The 25,273-nt window shown below is 55.4% G+C and overlaps 1 protein-coding gene and 1 long non-coding RNA gene across 2 annotated transcripts in view; one reads left to right on the plus strand and one right to left on the minus strand.

Moving 5' to 3' along the window:
- Positions 1-9,874, minus strand: part of AHNAK (AHNAK nucleoprotein) — a 36,449-nt gene extending 26,575 nt beyond the window's left edge. Inside the window, 1 exon segment of the mRNA XM_051966914.1 lies at positions 9,675-9,874. The gene's annotated coding sequence lies outside the window, so the exon portion shown is untranslated.
- A 142-nt stretch (positions 9,875-10,016) lies between these two features.
- On the plus strand, positions 10,017-15,586 carry LOC127540526 (uncharacterized). The gene is made up of 4 exons (XR_007948216.1): positions 10,017-10,435; positions 12,146-13,182; positions 14,369-14,665; positions 15,322-15,586. It is a non-coding gene; the product is annotated as an uncharacterized LOC127540526 (long non-coding RNA).
- The last annotated feature ends 9,687 nt before the right edge of the window (positions 15,587-25,273 follow it).

The following is a 25,273-nucleotide window of genomic DNA, read 5'->3' on the forward strand; positions in this document are numbered from 1 at the left end:
GCCCTGCCAGCTAATGAAGAGGTGCCAGGCACATGAGGTAGTCAGCCCAGCCTAGCCGGTATTCTGGCCGGGGGCAAAGCCTGTGGCCTGGCCAGTGTGGCAGAGAGAACTCGGGCTTGGGAACGATCCTGGCTGAGCCCCTCGGTGCCGGCCCCATGCAGATCGGGGACCTCTCACCTTGCTGGGCTACCCTGTCCCTCCCTGTCGACACCTGGCGCCTTGGATCCCTCCCAGCTCCCAGCTCCCACAGTCCAGTGTCAGAGCCCCTGACAAGCCCCGTGAGGAAGGGAGTCAAAAGTCTCATCGAAGGAAGAGACTGTGGTCCAGGGAGGGCAGAGATTGGCCCGGCCTCACACAGCTTGTCTGGGCCAGAGCCGGAGTTTAAATCCAGAGTCCTCCCAGACCCAAGTGCAGCCTTCTTTCCAACACCCTGCAGTGCAGGGCACATGCCCACCCACAGAGCCAGTCAGAGCTCTTTCTAACCTGCCCTTCCCAGTCTTCTTACAGCTCAAAACCCCTCTTCTTCTCCCCATGTGCTTTTTGGTCCAGCCTCCTGGCTGTCCCAGGAGCTCTGGGCATTCTCCCTAGCCATCCCATAGACCGGAAGGCTCACCCTCCTCCCCTCAGACCACTGGCACCGCCCCCCCCTTTCAAGGTACAACTAAAATCCAGCTTTTCCTGGCTCCCCTTAATTCTAGCACCTGCCCCCCACTGATCATCTCCAATTAATCCTGGCAGGGGTTTGTTTGGACCCAATTGTTTATGGTTTGTCTCATCCATTAGACCGTGATTTCCCAAGAGCTGAGACTTTACCCGCCTTTATATCCCCAGCTCCTGGTCCATGGTTCTAATAAATGTTTATTCACACACACACTCAGGAGACACAAGATCAGAGGGAGAAAAAGGAGAAAGAATCACATACACAAATAGACATTGAAAAGAGAACATTCTCTCTCTCTCTCTCTCTCTCTCTGTCTCTCTCTCTCTGTGTGAACAAAATATCCGTTGGTTTAATATGGAGGGGGAGACAGAGAGACATAGAAACAGAGCTGAGAAAAAGAAAAAGAAGGAATAGAGACGGAGAGACGAAGCCAGAGAGGGAGGAAAAGAAAGAAGGAAAGAAGAAGCAATCCCACTAAGATGGCGGCACATCTCAGAATTGAGATGTACACAAGAACCCTGGGAGACTGGGCAGGTCTCAGAAGGAAAAAGAAGTAGGACGATCCACGAAGTACGGGAGAGAAGGCGGCACAGGTCCCGGCCCTTACGAATTCGGGCAAATGTCAGCCCACCCTCCCGGCTACGGAGAGCAGCCCCGTCTGGTCCAGCTGGTGGGGGTGGCGCAGGGCAGAGAGAAATGGGCAAGGCCCAGAAAATCTGGCCCACTGCCTCCACAATCCAGGTGCTGATGGGTTGGCAATCTTTCAGACCCGAAGCCAAGCTAGAACTATGGAACCCTCCCCCCAAGGAAAGGCTGGAAGGTGTCCCCAACCTTCCAGGGCTGACCTCAAATGTCAGTTCAGAGAACAAGATTCAGGACTTTTTAAGGATATCTGTGCACTATGTTCACTGCTTTTTTCTGGGGTTTATTTTTTTTCTCTCCTGTGATTTTTCCCCCTTTTTGTTCTGATTTTTCCCTCAATGTGATTTATAAAGAAATGTGTGTTTTTAAAATTAATATACATGTATAACCAAAAAATAAATAAACAAAAGCTAAAAAATAATTAAAAAAATAAAAATATCCACTCCGGCCTTTAAGAACTTGAAGCAACGAGCCAGACCCCTGACCTCAACCTAACCTCAAAGATGATCATAATTATTGCATCATCATTAGCATCATCCCTTACATATCGGTTGCCGTTTACGCAGCACTTTCTGCCTGATGACACCAGAAAATAAACAGTGCGAGTTGTTTTCATTTTGATAGAAAACCTCAGCCGGAGAGAGGCTCGCCAACAGCCTAGGGCCACACAGCTAGTGTAGGGAGAGAGAGTCAGGATTTGAATCCTCTTTTTCTGAGATCATGTCCAAGGCTTAAGTTTCACAGTCAGCCTCCAGGTTCCCCCTGGATCCCAGCAGGCAAGTACAGGAAAATGCCCAAATCCAGGGATCTGAGGAATTCCCACTGGGGGGCTTGGAGTCGGACCCCTGCCCGGCTGGTGGGATCCAGTTAGTACATTTTCCACAAGAGCCGGATTCAAATTGCGACTCGACCACCCGCCACTTGTGGAAGGCAGCCACAGGCAGCCACGTGGACTGCCGGGCCACCTTGCTGGGATTCAGTTTCCAAATCTGTAAAATAGTACGGACAGCTAGGGGGGCACCACAGTGCCTATAGCGCCTTACCTAGAATCAGGCCCACTCAACTTCTCAAGTTCAAATCTGACCTCAGACACCTACTAGCTGTGTGACCCTGGGCAAGTCACTTAACCCTGTTTGCCTCAGTTTCCCCACCAGTAAAATGGTGTATTAGAGCCAGATGTCATTTAAGGTTCCTTCCAGCTTGATTTTCAATCTAAGGTCCAGTCCAGTACCAGATGTGAATGGCCATGGGATGAGAGGAAGGTCACAGGGCATTCACCTTTGCTCCAAGTCCTTAGAGAAACAAGCCCCAAGGGGAGAAAGGATCCTTAATCCCGGGCTAAGGAGATAAGAACACTTCTGAAGTCATATGACCCTACAAGGGGATTCTACCCTGACTCCCGAGGCAGAGACTGTCACTTTTGCCTTTGGATTCCCAGCATCTGGCAGAAGATCTGCCGCGAGGGAGGAGCTTGTTGATTGAATACTTGGTGATTGAAAGACCGATTGCTGGCAGGCATTCTACAGGTATGACAACTTTCCCTTTGGAGAAGACATCATCCACATGGAGATACCCGGCTGTGTTTTTCCAGTTTACAATGGTAGGAGGATCTGACAAGCCTCCAAGCCAAAGGAGGTCGGTGCCCTGGCGAGCCGCCAAGAAGGAGAGCCAACGCTCGCAGGGGGGATGGAAAACCAGGTGTCTGATCCAAGAAAAGGCCCTCACCACCGCCGGGACAGGAAGGTGGAGGGCGGGGAACTGACGGGGCTTTAGGAGATCCCACTCGGAGGCTAAGATGGCAGGTTTAAATGAGAAGGGGCTCTCCGAGATCACTGTACAGATGAGGAACCTCAATCCAGAGAAGGGAAGGGGCCAAGGCAAGTCGTATGGCTGCTAAGTGCCCGGACTGGCATTTATGGGCCATCCACAAAGACTTCCTGTTTCTACACTCTTTTGTGTGCTCATAAAGACTCCACACCTTCACGTGGGCATAAAGCACATGCAATTTCCCATAGGCATCCATTCCTCCCATAGGGCACCTTCCTCCCCTACATCTATGCCCATTCTTAATGACGGTTCTAATGGCCACCTTCTGCCAAGTAGCCCCCAGCTTTTGTAGCAAATCTCAATGCCAGAAATGACTGCAACCTGCTCTGTGCTGCTCGCTGGGCCTGGAAGTACTGATTAAGCAGCTACTTTCTGCTCAAAGGCTTGGGGAGAAAGCCTGGTTCCCACTCTTGGTTAAGCGTCTCCCCCTCCCCTCATGTGCCAGTTTAGTCACCCACGGCCTGGCTAGGCGTCTATCAGCTTTTCCCTTGCTGCTGTCCCTGCCAGCTTGGTCCCCCCCTCCCCTCGTGTCCCTGCCAGTTTGGTCCCCCATAGCCTGGTTCCCACTCTTGGCTAAGCGTCTCCCCCTCCCCTCGTGTGCCAGCTTGGTCACCCACGGCCTGGCTAGGCGTCTATCAGCTTTTCCCTTGCTGCTGAGAGCCACCATTCTGGTTCCCCTCCTTCCCTGCCCTAGGGGACTGAAACAACCGGGCCTGCCCACAACTCGCACTGGGGAGGAAGTTTTCCACCTCCTAGCCTTGCTGGGTTCTCCCCCTTCCCTTCCCTTCCCACAGGCCTTCCCAGGCAGCTCGCTCCACACCTGCCGACCAGCTAGCGGGCTCCACCTCTCCCCCACCCACTCGCTGCTCTGTTCCCTAGCCTCTCACTTCTCCCGTGGCTCACTGTGAAAAGGCCCCGGCAGCAGGAGAGCAGACATTCCCCTTCCTGCCCCTCTGGGACAGGAGTCTCACCACTTCCACAGCCTTCACTACTGAACCTTTGCCAGTGGGGAATTCTCCGACTCATGTCACTTTTAGAGCATCATCGCCTTCAGGACCTGCGGCTCCTCGGCGACAATGACGCTCTAAAAGTGACCTTTCTGTCGGGTTCCCCGAGACCCTGCACCTCGCCCCAAGACCTCGCCTGCCGTGCCCAGTGCTAGCCCAGAGGTGGCCCCAAACTCCCCGGGGCCCAGCTGGAAGGGCCAGCCCTGAGCCCCTGACCAGAGAGACGCCCCTTAGACTTGTAGGCCAGGCCACATCGCCTCCCCCAAGAGCCTCCATGAGGATCAGCTGGCGCACTTCCCCTTCCCTAGAACCTTCTCTCCGGCCCCTGGAGACCGGGCCCCGCCCCACCGGTCCCTGGGCACAGCACGTTCTGGCACCCGGGCCTCTTTCTAGCTTCTCCTCCCCTGGAGGGGCCACACGGGCAGCCCGTGGCTGACCAGCACAAAGTGCAAGGACACACATACTTGCTTCCCACCCAGGATGGGTGACTCATCCCCTGCTACATGGTGACACACTAAACAAGTTACACAAGGGAGCAACAGTTACACAGAACGCAGATACTGAGTAACAGCAGGACAGAGACTCACAGACACAATGTAGCCATTTGGCAGGGCCCAGCCCCTCCCTCTTGGGTAGACTAACAGCGGAGCACCCAATGGGAGGCCAGCAAGTCTCCCCTCTATAAACCGAGAGCTCTAGAATCATCCATCTGCAATCTCCCTCCCATCTCTTATCTTCCACGTTCTATGTTCTACATTCTAAGCTCCCAGTTCTGATATCTCATGTTCTAAATCACTGATATTCTTCAGAAATTCCTTCTTACTTCCTGTGTTCTAAGACTGGCATTCATTATTCTATGTTCTAAGCTCCCTTCTCTCTCTTACAGTCCAGTTCTATGTTTTCCATTCTAAGCTCCAGCTCTGATAAACCATGTTCTAAATCACTGATATTCTTCAGAAATTCCTTCTTACTTCCTGTGTTCTAAGACTGACACTCATTGCTCTTTCTAAGCTTCCTCCCAGTTATGACATTCTATGTTCTAAGACTCCAGTGTTCCACATTCTATGATAGAAGCTCCCTCCATTTTCGTGTGATCGAAGGCTCTTAGATTCCTTGTTCTGTGTTCCAAGCTCCCTCCCAGCTCTGACATTCTATGTTCTAAGGTTCTGATGGTTCGTGTTCTAGAATAGGAGCTTCCTCCCACTTCTTGCGTTCTAAGCCACTGACATTCTTTCTTCTATATTCTGTTCTCTCCCAGCTGTGACAGGAGACAGACACGCTTTTGTTTTTTAATTTTGTTCAGTTTGTTTTTAACACCACCTTGATTTCCAAATCTGGAACTCCCCCTCCCTCACCTACAGAGCCATTCCTTACAAGAATAAAGGGGGAGGGTGGAGGGGAATGATTCGCCAAAACCAACCAACACATACCCACATCTAAGAGCATATGTAATATTGTGCACCTGTTGTCCCCCACCTCTGCAAAAAAAGAAGGGAAGAGCAGTTTCCATACATTCCCTATCCTGAGTCTGCCGTTCCATGTTCCCCGTTCTAAGCTCCCTGCCGTTCCCACATTCGGTGACATACATCCTTCCGAAGGGCCGAGGCCAGCCCGCTATCCCGTGGTTCCTGAGTCGGATGGGTTCCACGCCGTCCCCAGTCCCTCACAGTTCCTGCCGCACGCCCACCCCGTGGCTGGCTGAGCACGTCCTCAGCCTCCCACACGGAGGCACGCCCAGCCTCTCTGGCTGCAGCCTCATACACAGGAGTCGAAAGCTGCACAACAAACATGATATCCACATGCCCCCCCCCCCAAGAAGGAGCTGGGGGGGCGGGGCGAGGCTCGGAGACGCTCTTGCCCCGGCCGGTGGTCCCCGCCCCGGCTTCCTGTCTCCCACCTGCTACCTCCCGTGTCCAGGCCAGGGTTCGCATACCCAGAGTTCTCCCAGCGAGAGGAAGGGGAAGCAAAGGGGAGGGAGGACGCCACGAGGTTTGAATGAATCAGCCCAGGAGATCCCATCTGAGTCCCGCTGGGGCTTCTCTGGGTCCCTGAGGCGGCTCCCATGGCCGGGGAGGGTGAGAACCACGCCCAGCACCCCGCACCCCCTCCGCCCCCACAGCCACACTCCAACCACCCCAACCAGCTCCTCCGGCTCAGGGTGGGGCCCTCCCTCTGCCAAGTTCAGCCATTTCAGAGGCGGGCTGTTACCGCTGGGCACCCGCATCCTGCTGACAAACCCTCTGCTCCCCGCCGAGGCCACCCCTGGGCTCGGCTCTCGACGCCACGGGGCCGACGATAAACGCGGGCCTCCCCCGGGGGGCCCCACTGCCGGCTTCCCTCCCGCCCCCCACCCCGCCATCGTCCCGTGCGCCCCCAAACCCTTCTGAACATTCAGCTCTGTGGGAAGGGACGAAGGCCGCGTCAGGCCTTCCCAACTTCACGGGGAGCTGGGCCCTTATCTTCTCGCCCTGCTCATCCTCCTGCCAGCCGTGACCTCCATCCACCACAGCCTCCCAGAAGCAGAGGGAAACTGAGGGGGAGGAAGGAGGAGGAGGAGGAGACCACGTTCCTGATCATGACATGATCACAGAGTAGAAGGACACTTCAAGCACACAAAATGCTTCATTACTCCCAGGAGGGAAGTGCTAGAAATATCTCCGTGCCCATTTCGCAAGTGTAAGACGAGGCTCAGAGTTATGCTGATTTTCCTGTGGGTCACGGTGCTGAGATTCCTGCTCCTTGCACCATCCCACGGACGGTCCCAAGTTCTGCGTCCTCCCCCAGCCAGAGCCCCAGCCCCTCCACCTGTTCAATGGTCGCCGTCCCAGTTCCCCTCCCTTCTTCTCTTATTCCACCCATCCACGCTGGCTAACATCTCTAGGACTCAGTTTTCTCATCTCTAAAATGGTTTGACTTCAGCTAAATGGCTTCAGAGATTCGTTCCCAGATCCAGGATTTTAGGGCCCATCATCCCGAGCCATCACACCTCAATTTCCCAGAGCTTCCATTTCCTCAATTTCCCGTCACTCAATTCAGCAACAAGGATCCATGAAGGGCCCAGCACCGAGGATACAAGTATAAGGAACTCAACCTCCCCATTTTCAGTCTCTCCCCAGGGGCGTGATGGCTGAGCATGGGGGGGGGGGGTCCCTCTCTCCACTCTCCAAGGCTCCCCCTAGTTCCAGATGCAGACTGGGTTTATTTCCCCAGAGCCGAAGGGCCAGAAGGGAGAAGATGGTGCTGAAATGGGAGGAATATCTGAGGATTTAAAAGAGGAGAGGAGCCTGAAGCTCATTTTACAGATGGGTAAACTGAGGCCCAAAGAGGTGCCGTAGTGGGCCAAGGTCAGAAAGTCCTAAATAAAAGAAAGGGTCTCTCTGGTGGAATCCCAAGCTCCTTCTCCGGCAGCATCTGCACTTAATTTCAGGCTGTATTCCTCAACCCCACCCCATTGGGGCAGAGGAGAACGGGAAGGAAGCTTCCCCCTCCTGCCCGAGGGGAAGTGAGGGCCACACCCAGTCCCAGCCTCAGGGATCTCCCTCATGGACATTTGAGGTATGGGGGGGGCGGGGAGGGAGTTGCAGGAAGCAAGCAATGCGAGGGAATGGACCAATCAGGACGGGGAAGGGTTTGGGGCTAATCTCTTCTCTAAGGGAAAGAGGGGAGTCCTGGCAGTCAACAGCGTGCACCCCCAAAATCCACCCAAGGATCAGCACTGAGGAACTCACGCGCGCGCGCGCACACACACATGCACACGCACACACGCGCGCGTGCACACACACGCACACACAAGCATCCCCAGGGACCCAGCCCGCAGAGCCTGCCTCTGCCTCGGACATCCTCCGGGACCCGGACACACCCACCGCCCCGTGCGCCCGGCCCGGGAACCTCCGAGCTCCTCCAGCCCGATCTCGAGCTCGCTGGAGCGCAGCCAACTTTGCCCCCCTCCTTCCCCCCCACAGACACCTCACACACGGCCCTCGCCCCGCTCCCTCCCGCCTCCTCCCACTGCCTTCCTGCCCGCCATGCCCCGGACTCTCTGCCCCGCCGGGGCTCCCGCCCGGTCCTCTCAGCGCCCGAGCCGCAGAAACCCTCCCCGCGTGGGGAATCCTTACATAACACACGGCCCGGGCAAGGCTGCCTTCCAGGGGACGGCACCAACCTCCCCTCTCCCTGCTCCCCTGCTGCGCGTCCCCCAAAGTTGGAGCGGGCACCGGGAGCGCCCGGAGGGGCGGTTCGGCCTCCCCGCTGTCCCTCGGTCTCCCTCCTGCCCCACTCCCGCCCCCCACCCCCCCTCCCCGTTTTTTGCCCCCTCTCCTCTCCTCTCCTCCCCGAATTTCTGGTTTGAATTAGTCATTGGCTCCAACCACCGCATTCCTCAGGCTGCTGGCTGGGGGCCAGGGGTTTGGGGTGGGGGCGATCACCGCCCCGACGGGTTTTGGGGGGAGCGGAGGGAGGGGGTGACTCCGCCAGCCGTTCCTTCGGGGGACGTTGCACCCTGCAAACTGCCTGCCCCCTTTCCTAGCGCCCCGGCCAAGAATGTCCCCCAATATCCCGTCTCTCCCCGCCCCTTCTCTGCGCCCCCCCCCCAACACACACACACATGCTGGGACCTTGCAAACTTCCAGCTCCCGCTGGAGGGAATCGCGGGGAAATGGGAGCTTTCTGGCCTGGGGACCAGAAGGGGTGAGAGCAGGGTGGGGCAGCGGCTCGGGGAGGGAGGGAGGGAGCAGGAGAGGGAGCGAGCAGGGGGGATTGCGGGGTGTGGCCGCCCCAGCTGGTGCAGCGAGCACCAGAGTTAGGGGATGGGGGATGCGGGAGGGGGCAGGACGCAGGGAGGGGCGCGGGGAGGGAAAGCGCGAGGCGGGGGCGCTGCCCTCGGAAACTTGTCTGCTGTAAACACTGGCCTAAAGGGGGAACGGCGGGCGGGGCGGCCGCCCCAGCACCGCGCGGGGCTGGGGAGGGGGCGCCCGGGGACGACCCCGGGACGAAATAGGGGTGTGGAAGGCCGGGAGCCCCCGGGCTGCGGAGCAGGGAGCGGCGGGCTGGGAGGGAGGGAGGGAAAGCCAGGCACAGCCGAACAGACAACTTTCCCAACTTTGCAGAACCCACGCCCAGATTGGAGCGACGGCGAGAACGGGGGGGCGGGGAACGGGGCGCTCCGGGGCGAGGCAAGTCGAGACTCCGGCTGCTCCCAGAGCCTTACAAAGTGCACCCTAAAAAGCAGCCCGTCCCGAACGCTTCTTCGGACTCACAAAAAACTTCCGAAAACCCCCTTTTTCCAAGGCCGTGCGGCCCCAACCGCGCCCCCAAATTAGACCGCGCACAACCATAGACCACACGACCCAAGGGGATCTCCACATACTCTTCCCCCCGAAGTGCACCCTCAAACCTGCAGGCGCTAGCTGGCCCCCGTCAGAGGGCACCCCGATCCGGCCGGCCGGCGCGAGCCTCCGGGCCTCCCCGACAGGAGGCACCCCCCAGCTCCCCGGCGCCGCCGCCCCCGCTCCCCAGACTGCTGTCAGCGGCCCCCCTACCTGTAAGCTCAGCCCCAGGTCACAGCCATGCCCGACTGGCACAGGCTGGCGACGGGGGCAGGTCTGCCGGGGGGGAGGCTGCCGGCCGGGCTAGGGGCGGCAGGGACTCCCGGGTCGGGGCGGGTCCGGGCAGGCGGCGGTGCGGTCCCCGCGGCGGAGCAGCTCCGAGTGGCCGGGCCCCAGCGCGCGGAGGCGGCTCTTGTAACTCCGGCTCCGGGCGGGCGGGTCTGCCCCTTCCGAGCCTCCGCGGTGGGAGCGAGAGGGCGGGGCCGGGCGGGGCCCGCAGCGGGGCCGGGCTGAGCTGGGCGAGCTAGGGGCCTGGGCAGGGGGGACGTGGGGGAGCGGGGCCGGGCCGGGGGCGGGGAGGGGGTGGTCCTCGGGAAGGGGGGGGCGGCGCGGGCCAGTGCGGGCCGCGGGCTGGGGTGCCAGGCAGAGGGGGAACTGGGGCGACTGCAGGGCGGGCTGGCACCGGGCACGGGCGGGCGCTCCAGAGGGAAAAGCCAACATGGACCCTGAGAAAAGTTGGCGGTTCTTTGGGGACCCCCAGCGCCGCCTGGCACGGACCCCCTACTTGCCCCCTCCCTTGCCCAGGCTCCCTCCCTGAACGAACCCCTCGAATTTGTCCTGTGTGGGCCTTTGTTTCCAAGAAATTCCTAATGTGCCTCCCAATAATTCACCTCTGAAATCGTGGTAAGAACCCCTTCTCACAGAAGAGGAAACTGAGTCCTGCAAAAGTTCAGCAGCGCTTGAGAAGTCCGACGGTGAGTCAGAGGCCAAGGGTCATCAAAGCGCACAGATTTCCAGCCATTGGGCACCTGAGAGGCCAGCCAGTCCAGCCCCGTTTTATAGATCAGGAAACTGAGTCCCAGAGGTGTCTTCGGTGCCCTGGGCACAAGGTCCCCGGGTTATGTGACAGAGTTAGAGAAGGGAAATCCAGTCCTGTGTCCAGTGCCCACCAGACCTGGCCCCACCTGGGCCCCAGCACCTTCCATTCAGTTCTGCAGATCTTAATCCCTACTACTAAGTGACTGGTCAAGGAGTATGTCCAGGTCTCCAACCCTCCCACACACCCCTTGCAGGCACCTGGCATGGAAGGCCAGATAGAAGCCTCAAGGGGCCCCCACTGGGGGGGGGGAGAAATCTACCACCACTGGGGGGGGCAGAAATCTACCACCACTGGGGGGGGCAGAAATCTCCCACCCTTTTCCTGGCTTCAAGACTGCCTCAGTGTCCTGAGGATTTCCCTGACCTCTCCTCCAATAAAACAGACTCTGGAACATCCTGCCCCCCCCCAGAGAAAAGGGACCCCCATCTCTTCAAATCCCCTGTACCCCTTGAAATACCCCATGCTGAGGCCAGGGCTTCAAGTGGACTTGCAGACTCCATTTCCCCTTGGAGAATGTCTGTCCCTGGGCAGGAGGCCCAGCCTCCCTCGTCCCTCTCCATCCTCCTTCCCCGGGTCCTCCTCCCCTCGGAGGACGCAGAAGCTTCAAGTTTACAACCATTTCCCACAACCCCTGGGAGCGACTTGGGAGTTTTATGAAACATTTAATGATGGCGTTCCCGAGTTCCCTGCAGCAGCAGCAGCAGCAGCAGCCTCCCTGCAGCCCGCCCCCTTCCCTCTCCCCCATTCATTCTTTGTCTTCCGCATCTCCCACCAGAAGCGGTCTCCTCCTCGGGCAGGATGGGGTAGGGTGCCAGCCTTTGGACCCCGAGGGGGCGAACCTCCCGAACGTGGGGAGGTCCCGAGAGGCTCCGTCCCGGGCCTCCGAAATGGCCGTGAGTGGGTTAGGGCTAGGGGCAGGCTCAAGCCCCTGAAATGACAAACATGTTTACAAGCTAAAAATACCCAGCAGCCAGCCATGCCGCCAGCCGCAGCGGTTGTGTCCGAGGTCCAGTTACCGGCACACATTTAGGACAGGGGAGGGGGAGGCGGGCAAGGGGAAGGACAGACAGGAAAGGGAACACACTGTCACACACACACACACCTACATGTGTGTCTCTATGCCCAGGCTGCAGGCAGGATAACTAGCGTGGCGACAGCGGCCAACAAACGGACAGATCCAGGACTCCACCTGAATCTGGAAGACTCTAGGCCCAAGGTCAGGAAAACCCGAGTTCAAATGTGACTTCAGAGTCTTACTAGCAGAGTGATCTTGGAAAAGTCACTTGAATCTCTGCCTCAGTTCACTCATCTGTAAAATGGGAGTAATAACAGCACTCATCTCAAAGGGTTGTTGTGAGACCCCCAATAAGACCCTGATTGGAAAACTCTTAGCTGAGGCTGCAACAAAGAAAGCTCTGTGTCCACGTTAGCTATTCTTGTAAAACTGCTCTCCTCCCCCTGAGTTTCTGCTTCGCAGGTGTATCGTACTTTAAGGAAGTTGCCTGAAAATTTAGATTTACCAAAAGATAAGCTCGACTCCTAGAGAGCAGGGCCCGGCCCTTTTTTTTTCTTCTGTTTCCTGCAGAACATGGCCCATGGGAGAGCCTCAGTAAGTCCCTGCTGAACCCAATGGAAAGGAATGTACCCTGCGGAGCCCCCATCGGAGGATCACCACGTTCAGTTCCCAGCGGCACATTTTAGGAAGAACATTGATAAGTTGGACCGAGTCCAGAGCAGGGCGACCCGGATGGAAGAGGGCCCCACGAGGACCGGGATGGGGAGGCCTGAGAGCAGCTGACTTGGGGAGGTCCAACTCATTGTCTTCCAGTCTTCCGTAGGTTTTTACTCGGGAGTTGAGCTCTGCTCTATCTCGGAAGACAGAATTAGGAACCAAAAATGATAAGTCCCATTTCTTTATTTCTATAAGAGTTGCAAAGCACTTGATGCCTTCTCTATCTGTTTCCAGGGTGGGAGGCCTCCTGGGACCCATTGACAACCCAGTGTTTTTTATTAACTTAACAAAATGATTTTTTCCCCCTTTACAAAATAACGAAGGATTTAAAGGTGGAACAAATCCTACAAATGGGATTTTCAAACGGAAGGAACATCCTCATTCCATCCATTAAAAAATCCTAGGAGGGGGCGCTACGATGATCCCCATTTTACGGAGGAGGAAACTGTGACCCAAAGAAATTCGGCGATTTGTTCAGGGTCGAGCAGACCATGAGGAGTCTTGAAGTGGGATTCAAGCCCATATTTCGCCTTATTCATTTCCTTATTCCTCAAACCTTGCTGGAGTGTATAGAGGTTGTGTGGGGTAGACTGGTTTGGACTGGATGGAAGGAAAACTCCCTAACGAGTAGAGCTCTGCCAGAGTGAACCTTTGGCCCCAGGGGGTGATGGGCACCCTCGCCTGATGATCTTGCAACAGAGGCCGGGAGACCATTTGTCAGGGGAGTGGTAGAGGGAGAGAGGGTCGGAAAATATTCATCGCTAATGGATCCACAAGCATTTATTAAGCGTCTACTGCGTGCCAGATACTGAGAACACAGACCAAAGAAAACAAAAAAGCGGCCGGTCTCTATCTGGAAGAGGCCGGGATTCCACCGCCGGAGATAACAGGTACACATACACCATGGTCGGCCAATTCCACACAAAATACATATGGGGGATGTCTGGGGGAGGGCGGAGACCCCCGCAGCCAGGGGAGAGATAAAAGGCTTCGGAAAGAAGTTAACACTTAAGCTGAATCTTGAGGGAAACCAGGGATTCCACAAGGCCGAGATAAGGAAGCAAGTATTCCAAGCACGAAGGCCCGGAGATCCAGGTGGAGAGGAACAGCAAACAGGCCCCGCTGACGGCCCGTGACGGTGGGGGCCCGGGGAGCCGCCCGCAATCCAAGCTCTGTCACTGTCTGGGCCCAGGCGCTCCCACTGTCCAGTCGCTGCCTCAGTTTCCTCCTCTGTTCCAGCCTCCAAAGTTCCTCTCACCTTCAAATCCTATTCAAAGCAAGGCTTCTGGGTAGAGAAAATAATCTTTTGGGAGGGAATAAGTGGGGTGACAGGAAGGAAGATAGAGGAGAAGGATAAATCAGGTCCCAAATCCACCGGGGAATTTGGAGAAAGCAAATAGGCCAGGAATGCCGTGAATCCAGCAGCTTTCCCAGGACACCTCAGCGGGGCTGATTGATGCACCAAATGTCAGGAAGGCCTCTGCTGAGTCAAGAAAGCTAACCCTGGGTAAACAGGGAAGATCGGGGGTGGCGCGGGGCCGCCGGGGGAGAGCAGGCTGAGCCCAAGGGAAGGAGAAGGCGGAGAGCGACCAGTGTCACGCTCCGCGCAGCCCTCCGTGGGGAGAGGCCAGTCCAGACCCCGCTTATCTCTGCCTCTGTTTATTCTGGCCACCCTGTTGGTACAGGGGCCTGGCCAAGAGAGGCCGGCTTTTAGAACGGAGCAGGGGTCATTCCCTATGTAACCGAGGGAAGCAAGCTCATGGGATCCAAGGCTTGGGAGTTGGAAGGGACCTTAAAAGTCAGGAAATTCGGGGCTTCTCTTCAGCTTGACTGGGATTCCCCAGAGTCCTTTTACAGTGGTGGGGAGAGAAGGGAAGTGAGCACCAAAGTTAGGAGTTACACAACGTCTTGGGGTTCCCATTCTGCTTTCTGATTTCTCCCTAGGTGGGAGGTGAAAAAACCAAGACTTTTATAACGAGCCAAGATGGCGGGATGGTGGGCTGGGGGGGAGTAAAGTTGGGGTGGGCAAGATCTTAAGAGCTTCTCTCTCATCCAACCCCTTCTCTCCCAAATGAGAAAATTGCGGCCCACGGGAGATTCATGGAACCATAGAGAGACAGGAGCAGAGGCCTTCGGAGGGACCCCAGCTCTGTGTGGCCTTGGGCAAATGGCTTCCTGTGTCTGGCTCACCTCCTTTTCCTCCCCTGTACCGGGATGGGGCGAGATTGGATGGCCGGTCTCTAGCGTCACCTCCAGTGGGATTCGGGAGTAAGCTCGGGGTCCTTCGGCCTGCAGGAGAACAGCCTTCCCCAAGCAGCTGGCGCACCCCAGCCAAGAGTTGGGGGCATTTTAAGGATCTTGCTTTTTCTTGAGGTGGGCAGAGGTCTGCGGGGGGAGGAAGAGAAGGACCTTCTGGTCTTGTCATTATGGGAGGGCTCCCCGGGGGAAGTCTGGGGCTCCTCAAGGAAGGAGTTGGTGAGAAATGGCTCCCAAACCCTCAGCTTAGAACTTCTCCATCTCCGTTGCTTGCATAACCCAGAATGTGCGGCAAATCAGGGCTGCCTCCCCCCTCCTCCAGCAGCTAAGAATGAATGGAGGAGGACTCAGCTAGAGAGAAGGAACCTGCTGAGTGACGTTCCAGAGGTGTTGGAAATCTACCATAGTCCCAGTCCCTAAACACACACACACACACACACACACACATGCATACATGTCACAAAACACACGTGTACATACAGATATACACATGTTCGTGTGTAAATAAACTACACATGCACATGAGCATATATACACACATGTACATGTGTGCGTGCACATAGAACGCAATCTACATTTACACAAACCTGCATGTCTGTGCATGTGTGCATGTACTTGTGTGCGCATGTATGCACATTGTCCATATATGCACAGATACACGTGTGTGCGCACAAATAAATACATGCACACACACACACACACACACACACACACCTGAGCACATAGAAATGGACAGGACCTCAGGGATCTAACCCAACTGTCTCATTTCCTAGAAACCGAGACCCAGAGGCGGGACGATGCCCCGAGTGACCCGGGTTTAAGCTTCAGAGGCAGAAGATTTAAAGGCAGGTTCTCTAAGTGCGAAGCTGGTGGGACGTCCCGTTCAGCAGCCTCTCTGTTGTCTTTCAGAGTGTCCAACTCCCACCAGACTTTGAAGTCCTTGGGAGCAGGGACTGCCTTTGGTCACTCTTTGTAGTTCCACTGCCTAGCCTAGTGGCTGACACAGAGTAGGAACTTAATAAATGCTTGCTGACTGACTTAACTGACTTTATTTTTAAGAGCTTTCTGAGGGGCAGGTGTGGATGTTCACTTTTAAGGAGATTCAGAATTTGAGTGTGTCTTGGCTGGCTGCGTGACTTTAGGACAAAGCACCTAACGTCCCTGGGACTCAGTTTCCCCGTCCAAAAACGTGGGGATGCTAATACTTGCGCTACTTAATTTGCAGAGTTGTAAGGAAATTTTTTTATGTCTGAAGGAATGATGAAAGCTCATCTCAATTATTATAATTATAACCATTTCTCTACTAATGTTCTCTGATGCGTCTTGGGGAAGTGGAGGGGATCCTGAGCTCCAAAAGCCATGACAATGGAAGCCAAGCTCCGGCAGGCCCAGCTACGGATGTCGGTCATCCAACAACGGCCTCAGGGTCCCGTAAGCTCGAGTTATAGAGAGAGTAGGGGTCTGCTCCATGAAATCTAAAATTATAATCATGATTAACCCTGCTCCCATCCCCACCTACTTTCAGTCTGTGGCTAACAGATGCAGCTTCTGGAAGGCTGCCCCACCCTCCAGCTCCTTCCTCTCTTCTAGATCTTCCAACCTTCCCAGCCTCCTCAAAGTCCCTCGGAGACCCACGGCTCCAGAAGAACAGAAAAATCATTTTTGTCCACAAGAACTCGACTTTGGAAGCCGATCTGAAAAAGAGACAGGGGTTGTCTCCACAATCTCAAGATGAGCCCGGCTGTAGGTGCTGTGCCAACCGCCAAAAGCTCATGTGATATCAAGACTCGTAAGAGCCCCATAGTGGGATGACGACGATGAGGCGGATGGAAAGTACAGCAACCACAAAAAAATCAAAAAGGAATGTTTCAAAATGACCAAGGGCAAGCCCGGCAGCGCCAAAAACACTTCCACCACCACACCTTGGCAGAGCTAGGGGAGGGTCCCATGGGCGGAGGGCAGGAAATCCATTGTCAGCTTTTTTTTTCAATATATTCATCAGTTTTGCTGATTTTTCCCCCTCTTTTTTTTTTTTTTAATCATTGTTATAAGGGACAAGGATCCTGGAAAGGGGGAGAAATATGGAGATGAATTGAATGATAGATTGAGAAGACATAAATAAAAGTATATTTCGAACAAAAGGAATGAGTGTGATATAATAAAGAGGGTTCAGGAATAGGGAGGTTCCAGTCCTTTGTCACATCCTCCAAGCTGGCTGGACCACACCCGAAGGGAATCCTCGGTCAGTTCTGGGGTGTCACAGAGATTCTGCTGGGGATTGGCCAAGAGCAAGATGGGGAATGACCGCCAGTCAAGATCGTGTGAAGATGAATGAAAACAACTGGGAACGTCTAGCCTAAGGAAGAAAAGCCGGTGCGATGTGAGAGCTGTGTTCCAGTTTCCACGAAGACGAAGGATTTCTAACCATGAGAGCCTTCTGGGAATGGGATAGATAGAAAGGCCTAGAAAGATTTACATAAACTGCTACTGAGTGAAACAAGCAGAACCGGGAATACAGTGTACACAATAGTAGCAAGAATATGTGATAATCAACGATGAAAGACTTGCTTCTTCTCAGTGGGTCAGTGATCCAAGGCAATCCCAATAGACTTTGGGCAGAAAACGCCATCTGTCCCTGGAGAAAGAACCAAGGAGACCGAATGGAAATCAACACGTGTTAGGTTCACTTCTTTTTTTCTGTTTTTTTTAATCTCTCCCATGATTTTTCCCTTTTGCTCTGATTTTTCCCTCCTAACCTGATTCATAACATAATGTTTATTAAAAATAAATACATTTAGTAGAGGAAAAAAGGAAGTCGAATGGGCTGCCTCCTCCTCATCTGAGCTCCTCAAGTGGAGTCTGGAGGACCACTTGGCATCCAGTATATATTATGGAGTGGGATTCTTAAGTATGAGTTAGATTGAATGGATGAGGGGATTTCCTTCCAGTTCTCAAAGACAGAGGTTCTGGGCCTAGCCGGACCAGCCCCTCAAAGACGGGGCAGCTGTCTATCTCAGGGCCTAGAATCCTGGGAAAGTCCAAGAGAACTAGGGGCGTCTGAGGCTTCCAAAGCCCCTGGATTGATTTAGGATGATAGAATCATAGATGGAGAGCAGGAAGCATCGCCTTAGACGCCAACTACTCCACTCTCATTTATTTACAAACCAAGAAAACGAGCATGAGAAGGATTGGAGCGATCTACCCAAATCAGTCAAGTACAGCTTAGCAGTGGAACCCAGAATCTAAACTGAGTCCAGCTTTCCTAATTATTCCTCATGTGACCTTGGACAAATGCCCTCCACTGTGTGGCCCCCGGTTTCCTCCTCTATAAACTGAGGGTACCCGGGAACAAGTCTGGGCCTTCCCTTCCAGACCTAAATTTTGTGAGGCTACAAATAGAGGGAATCTGCTGTATGTGGTTCTTTAGGGGTTCTTCTCTGAGGGATTTTTCCCCACCCCCATACACTTGCTCGGGAAAAGTCAATTTGGGGCCACGTCATTACTGGGATACCCCCACTTCCTCAGGCAGGCTCCTCCTTCTGGGGGTTCCCTCACTGGGTGCGTAAGTGTATGTTTGCCGAACCCTATTCCCCCTGGCTGCCAGGCAACCTCCACTGTTTGCCTCATGTTATGTTTTGCAGTTTCTATAGCAACCACGGAGGGGAAAATTGTGGGCAGGCTCCTTGCCAGGGGATTCCCCTTCCCCACTCTCCACCTCAGCCCCACACTCCCCTTTTCCCTCCAGCTCCCAGTAGCTCTAAGTACTGGGAAAAGCAATGGTCAGCTTAAGGAGAGGCCGCGAGACCGCCTCCCACCCCGCCCCCACTCTAACTCCTGGCTTCTCTGGGGGGCGGGGCCTACGCAGCCAGTGGGTGGATCAAAGACATTTCCTACCCGCACATCTCTGCCCGAGTCCCAGGTGTGCTTGGGCCTAGCTGGCTCTGGTTGTGCCCCGAGCCTCCACCCCCCCCTCGCCTCATCGGGAACAGATAGCATCTGGGAGCAGAGCTTTCAAGGGGCATCCTGCAGGTCCCCTCAGCCCTAGGAAAGAAGATGGGGCGCAGAAAAGCAAGAGTCCATGGGTAACAAGTAGCAGAGCTGGATCTCCAACCTAGGTCCCCCTGAACTGGATTCAGATCCTATCCTGTGCTTGCCTACCTCGGGTAGGCCACTGCAAGCCTTGTCATCCTCATTTCCTTCCCCTGCCAATAGGTGAGCCTCATTTTTTGAGGTTCCCTCCTTGGCACAACTGTCCCCCCCAGTATCCCCACAGCAAGTGTTAGAAGCCCATAAAACTCTCGCTCAAACCCCAAACCCAGACCCCTAAGCCCCATTTCTGAAGCCCACTTCCTACCCAGCTGAGCCAAACCCCATACCCTAACCTCAACCCCCAAGGAAACCCCAAAAACCCACATTAAATGTCAAGGAAATTGTGTAACCCTAAATTACTCAGCCCCCAAAGAGCCCTGACATCCAACCAGGATGCAAAGTAGCCCCATTGGGAGAGAGAAGATGCCTCAGTTTCCTCATCCATAAATTAAGTCTATGATTCGGATGTTCAGCTCCATGAGAGAGCAGAGAAGCTGGGGGTAAGGAGTGGGGGGCAGGGATTGGAACAATCAGGTCTGTTCTTGGGAGGACAAGTCCTTTCTTGAGGGGGGAGAGGGAGACGCCAGAGTGATCTAGGTGCGGTGGGGGTGGGGCTGGGATAGCCAAATGGAGAGGATCGTTCCAAAAGAAGGAAAGACTGACCAGAAGGAAGGAGAGAGGAGGAAAGAAGAAAAACAGGGAGGGAAGGAGAGAGGCGCTGCAGACTGCTGGAGCTGGGCGGGCTGGGTTGTAAACAGTGAGAGGAGGGGAGGAGGGAGAGGAATGAATTGAGGAGCCAACACCCTGAGCCAGCTCCTCTCCCTCTCCCCCCCTTTTCAGCCCCCCCCCCCCGCTCCCTGGCTGGGAGGGGCACCAAAGGGGAAGCAGATTCCTCTCCCCGGCCTCTCTGCTCTCGCTGACTTCCCTGGCCTCCCCTTTCTGTTTCCTAAAGGAAGAGAGAAGCGGGATGTCGGAGGAGAGAGAAAGGGGGAGAAGGGGAGCGGGGGGAGGGGCCCTGGGATTCCCTCCCCGGCCCTTCTCTCTCCTCCAACTCAGGCTGGGGAGATCCGGTTGAGGAGGGCAGGGCTAGGCTGCCCAGGGTCTGAGTCACCACATAGCTGAGGTTCATGTCATCCAAGGCCCTCCCTTGCCCCACCCATGCCCTATGCCCGCCCCAGGACTCAGATTGCACCCCTGCCCCACTCCCTGGATGCTTGCCCTCACTGCAGGGGCTTGGGGGCTACTCTGCCCCTCCCAGCTCCTTCCTGCTAAAAGTTCCCTCTGTCCAGCGCTGGGTAGGGCAGTGACCCACGGCAGGCGTAGGATCAGGATATGGAGAGGACCTAGCCTTTCAGCTCATGGTGCCTCAGTTTCCTCATGTGTAAAATGACTCATTTCAGAGCTCCAGAGCTTCAGAGGACTAGCCCAGTTTTCTCATTTTACAGGCAGAGAAACTGAGGCCCAGAAAAATGAAAAGTAACTTGCCCAAACTCAGCAAGAACACTGCAGAGATGGGCTTCCACCCCAACTCCAGGGCACTCTGCCAAGACCGCTTGGTGGTCCGGGTACCTTCCAGCTCTGGCTCGTGAAGCTCTATCAGAAGGACGGGTCGACTGCCAGGGAAGGGGAGGGATGGAAAGGTTCCCTCTGCTGGTCCCGATGCCTGAGCAGAAGAGGAAATCACCACGAGGGCAGGGTGGGGCAGGGCTCTGGAGTGGCCACAGGCGTCTGTGTCGGTGACTCAGGACCCACATGGCTTGAGGCAGGAGCCCTGGCAGGAAAGCACCCCCTGCAGCCTGTGAGTCAGGGGAGGCACAGCCTCTCCAGGCCCCTGCCCAACCGCCGGCCCGCTAGACCCGGCTCTTCTCCTGACCCATCCCCCTCTTCCCCCGGCGGGCTCGGTCTCCCACTTTCCCGGCTCTGGCTGGGGCATCATTGTTTCCTTTCCCCATCCCCAGCCACGACCACCATCCCCCGGACCCCCGCCACGGTCCCATCCCCTGATCCTCCCTGGGCCCCAACCTGCCCCTTCCAAAAGCCCCGAGCAGGTTCCCCAGTCAACCCCTTCGTGGTCCTTGCCAGTTCCCTACACCCCACCCCATCCCCGGCTGGCACACCAGACCCATGATTGCAAAAGGGCTGAGGCAGCAGGAGAGCGCCTCACATGACAGCTGGTCTTGCTCCCAAAGTGGGGGGGGGAGAGAGCTGGAGGCACATTCCAACAAAGGGGGAACAAGACCAGAAATAGCCCCCCCTCCCAGACTGGCAACCCAGCCCCGGCTCCAAACAAGCCTGCCGGGGCAGCCCCATTTGGAAACCTAGGAGATGCCTAGGAAAATAGAAACTGGAAGGACAAGGAGGTTGTGGGAATGGCGAGGGCCTTGGAAAAGCCCAGGAAACCGGGGGCGGGGGGGGCAATAAAGGCATTTCGTCCTGTCCCTGCCTCCCCCATCCCCGACTCCACATGGGTAACCCAGGAACAGAGGGAGTGCCAGACTTCTGCCTTGGTTCTCGGCTTGCCTCTACGAGGTCCCGTGGGCACTGTGTCCCTGGGACACCCCAGGAGTTACAGACTGCACTCTAAGAGTCCTGCCAGCTGAGCAGGGCAGATGGGCCAAAACAGGTGGCCCAGTGTCCCCCCCCCCCCACTTCTCCAAGTTCCAAGATTTCAGTTTCAGGGGAAAGAGAGTGAGGAAGGGGCTAGAAAGCAGCAGTTGTGAGTTCGTCGATTTATATCCAGGAGAAATCTTCGATATCTGTTTTACGGACTAGAAAAGGGCCCAGAGACTTGAAACGACTGACCCGAGCGAGTTAGTGCACAGTAGAGACGGCAATAAAAACTAAGCCCTCCTCCTTTACCAAACCTTGGGCTTTATCTTAAATAAAGGTTTTACTGGGGGTTTTCTTACCTGATTGTCTTTCTCATTGACCCTTACCCCCTTACAACCCTCCCTTGTGACGAGCCAGGATAGTGGTTCAGTGCTTACACATCCCTCGCATTTATTACATCGTACCCACCTTTCTGCCCCTGTGGTCGACCACCTTCTCTACTAAAAGAAAGGAAACCGGTGTCACGTCAGTCCCCCGACATCACCGTCGGTCACTGCAGGGATCAGAGTTCCGATGTCTCCCAGTATTATCGTGCCTTCTGCAGGTACATAGAGTTGTTATATTTTAGTCACGTCTGACGCTTTGTGAACCCATTTGGGGCTTTCTTGGCAGAGACACTGGAGGGGTTTGCCATTTCCTTCTGCAGTTCAATTTCCAGGTGAGGAAACTGAGGCGAGTGACTCGCCCATGGTCCCACGGCTAGTATCTGAGCTAGCTTTTGAATTCAGGAATATAGTTTTAAATTCCCAGTGTGTGTGTTTTTAGAACATGGCAGATTTGCAAAATTACAGACAGAGCATCCCCCACAGACCGACTCCCACCCAGAAGCCCGGCTAGAGCCCGGGGGAGGGGGGGGTTTCAAGGTTGTGTCTGCAAGTGCAAGAAGCAAAATGTCTGTTGCAGCATTGGGACACGACGGCGCCCCGATCCCGGGATCCTCCGCGTTTCGTCTGAACGGCCTTCTAGTACACAGGATGGGGGGGGGGGCATTTTGTGTTTGTCGCCAGCCCTGAGAAAGTCCCTGCAAATGCTCCTGGTTGGTGGCTCCTGCTAAGCTTCTCTTGGCATCCACGCCCCCAAAGATGGGGGAAGGGAAAGTGTTCCCCCAAAAAGCGAGGAGGATTTGCCCACTCTGTGCCCAATGCACACTTGAAGCCAGGGAAGTCTCATATCCCTCCCCACACACAAATACATACACACACACACTCACATACATACACATACACACACACACACACACACACACACTCATACACACACCCTGCTTTTTTCCCCACATAGTGGGACCAGAAAACCCTCCCCCACACCCTGGGACTTTTTCCGCCCCCCCCCCCCAGGAAGTGGCCCATCTGGGGGCATGTGGGCAGCTGGCACGGTGGGCCTTGCCTCAGTTCAGGAACAGCAGCTGTCTGGCTCCAACCGAAAGGAACAAGGGAGGAGGATTGTTGCATTTGTTCAAAATAAAGGCCCCCAAACTGAGAACCCCAGCCCTGGCATCCCGAAATAACCCCTCCTGGAAGCCACCGTCCCGTGCAGGAAAACAAAGAGGGCTTTCAAGACCCCGTGACCCGGCTGGCTCAAGGCCCCTTTTTCACGGGCAGGGTATGAGGTGGAAGGATTTCTAACGTGAGTTGGGGTCCCTGCAGGCTTGTCCCCTGCACCTGTTTCATTCTCTAGGAACAGAGCTGGAAATTTTCAGAGGATCGACCTCCAGATAAAGGGGACGTCAGAAACTACTCACACTCCCATTTTACAGAAGAGAAACTTGAGGCTGGGTCGGTGGTCAGTTTCTCACAAACTCTAGAACTGGAAGGGACTGAGGTCAGTCCCTGAGAGGGAAAGGAAATGGATCCCAGAGGTCCTGATCCAACCTGCTCACTTTACCTATAGGGTAACTGAGGCTCAGAGGGAGGGGAGAGAGTTGTCTGCTCAAAACACCTGGGTACCCACTCACACCATTTTTTAAGTCCAGCCTTTTTCTGTCCAGAATGGGGAGGGGGCTTGGGAGTCAGCGTGGCATGTCCTGGAAAAGCCCTGCCCGCTCTGCCACGTGCCCGCAGCGTCTTACAGCAGCATTTGGAACAATAACAAACGCTAGCATTCACCGGGGTGCGAGACCCTCCCCTGGGATTCTCACAACTCCCCCGAGGGCCAGGTGCTGTCCACATGCCCATTTCACAGGAGAAGCTACTGAGGCGCGCCCAAGGGAGTGCACTGATTGGAGAGCTGTTGGATGGTCATGCAGGCAATGGAACATTATTGCAGCGTAAGAAATGAGGGGGGTGGGGCAATCTGAGGGACTTGGGAAGACGTAAGAAATGATGCAGAGGAAAGCAGAAGCAAATCTACGCGGTGGCCATGGCAACCAGATTATTAAAAAACAAAAATCAAGGCGGCCCCCTCCTCGGGAAGGGAGGGCAAAGGCAACACGCTGATTGGTTCCACCTTGGTGCGAGGGGGATATGGAGAGTGAGGGGGGAGAGCTCAGGAAGCACACACAGCACGTGTGATCTGTGCGTATAAGAGTGTGTGTGTGTGTGTGTGTGTGTCTATGTGTGTGTGAGGGTGACTGTATGTGTGTGACAGTGTGTGTGACAGTGTGTGTGTGACTGTGTGTGTGTGAGGGTGACTGTGTGTGTGAGGGTGTGAGGGTGACTGTGTGTGTGTGAGGGTGTGAGGGTGACTGTGTGTGTGACAGTGTGTGTGTGACTGTGTGTGTGTGCGAGGGTGACTGTGTGTGTGAGTATGTGTGTGTGACAGTGTGTGTGTAAGGGTGACACTGTGTGTGAGGGTGTGAGGGTGACTGTGTGTGTGTGACAGTGTGTGTGTGTGTGTGTGTGTGTGTGAGCACCTGCAAAACCCTGGGCATGAGCTTCCTCTCACTCACCTCCAGCCAGACTTGGAGACCAGAGCAGGTTAGACAGACTCGGAGGCCGGGCGAGATCCTGCGTGTGGCTACACGAACGGTTCCCGGCCCGGGTTTGCGGGTTTCACCGTGGGAGTTTCCTCCCTTTGGCTGAGAGCAAAGTAATCCGGTGCCCTGGGCTGCCGGGGACAAAGGAGGCACCCGGGGGCCACTCCACACACACACACACACACACACACACACACACACACACACACACACACACGTCACTGCTCACACTCCTGCGGGAGCCCAAGAAAAGCAAAGAGAAAGATCCTGCAGGTTGCGGAGGTCACACAGGGGAGGACAGAAAGGATGCACCCGGGGCAAGGGATGGAAGGGACTGGCGGCTGCTCCCGGTGGATCAGCATTTATTAAGCGCCTACTACTGTTTTGGAAGGAAGCCCTTCTCTAGAAGAAGAAACCAGGGAGATGCCCACAGGGCCCATGTATAAGCTTGCCCGGCCCCTCTCAGGGCTCCGCTCTGGTCTCGAGCTCCTCTTGGAGGGGAGAATGAGGCGTCCGAGAGGACTGGAAGGCGTCTCTTACTTGTCTCCGGAACACGGAGCTGAGAGAGGGGCCCTGGTTTTGTTTGTCCCCTCCCTGCCATCGGCCTTTTCTCTATCTCCCTCTCGGAGGACTCTCCAAGGGATCAGGAAATGATGCCGGGCCTGAGGCTCCTACCTGGAGCCAAGCCCCCGTCCCCATCCCGAGCCACGGCGGGTCCGTCTCTAACAGGTCTGGGTTCCCGTCCAAGTCCGTCACCCGTCTGCGCTGTCCTGGCACACAGGAAGGGCTTGCTGGCGGACTGGAAGGACTTAGCAAAATTACTGACTCGGTTTCCTGATCTGTAATAGGCAGACGGTGGAGAAGATCACCAGGAAGGGCCTTTTCCAGGCCCAGGCCTTTGAGCTGGGGTAGATTTTCCCCACAAATATCCCTCAGATTTTCAAAGAACAGTCATTCCTCTCTCTTCGGGGCTTCTAAGGTTGTACTTTCTACACATCATCTAAATTTCTATCTACAAATCTTCTTTTATTTTTAGGACACATTTCTTTATGAATCACGGTGAGAGGCAAAAAACAACAGAAGGGAAAAACCACAAGAGAGGAAAAAACAAC

The sequence above is a fragment of the Antechinus flavipes genome, chromosome 6, assembly GCF_016432865.1.
Source record: "Antechinus flavipes isolate AdamAnt ecotype Samford, QLD, Australia chromosome 6, AdamAnt_v2, whole genome shotgun sequence".
NCBI classification, from domain to species: Eukaryota; Metazoa; Chordata; class Mammalia; order Dasyuromorphia; family Dasyuridae; genus Antechinus; species Antechinus flavipes.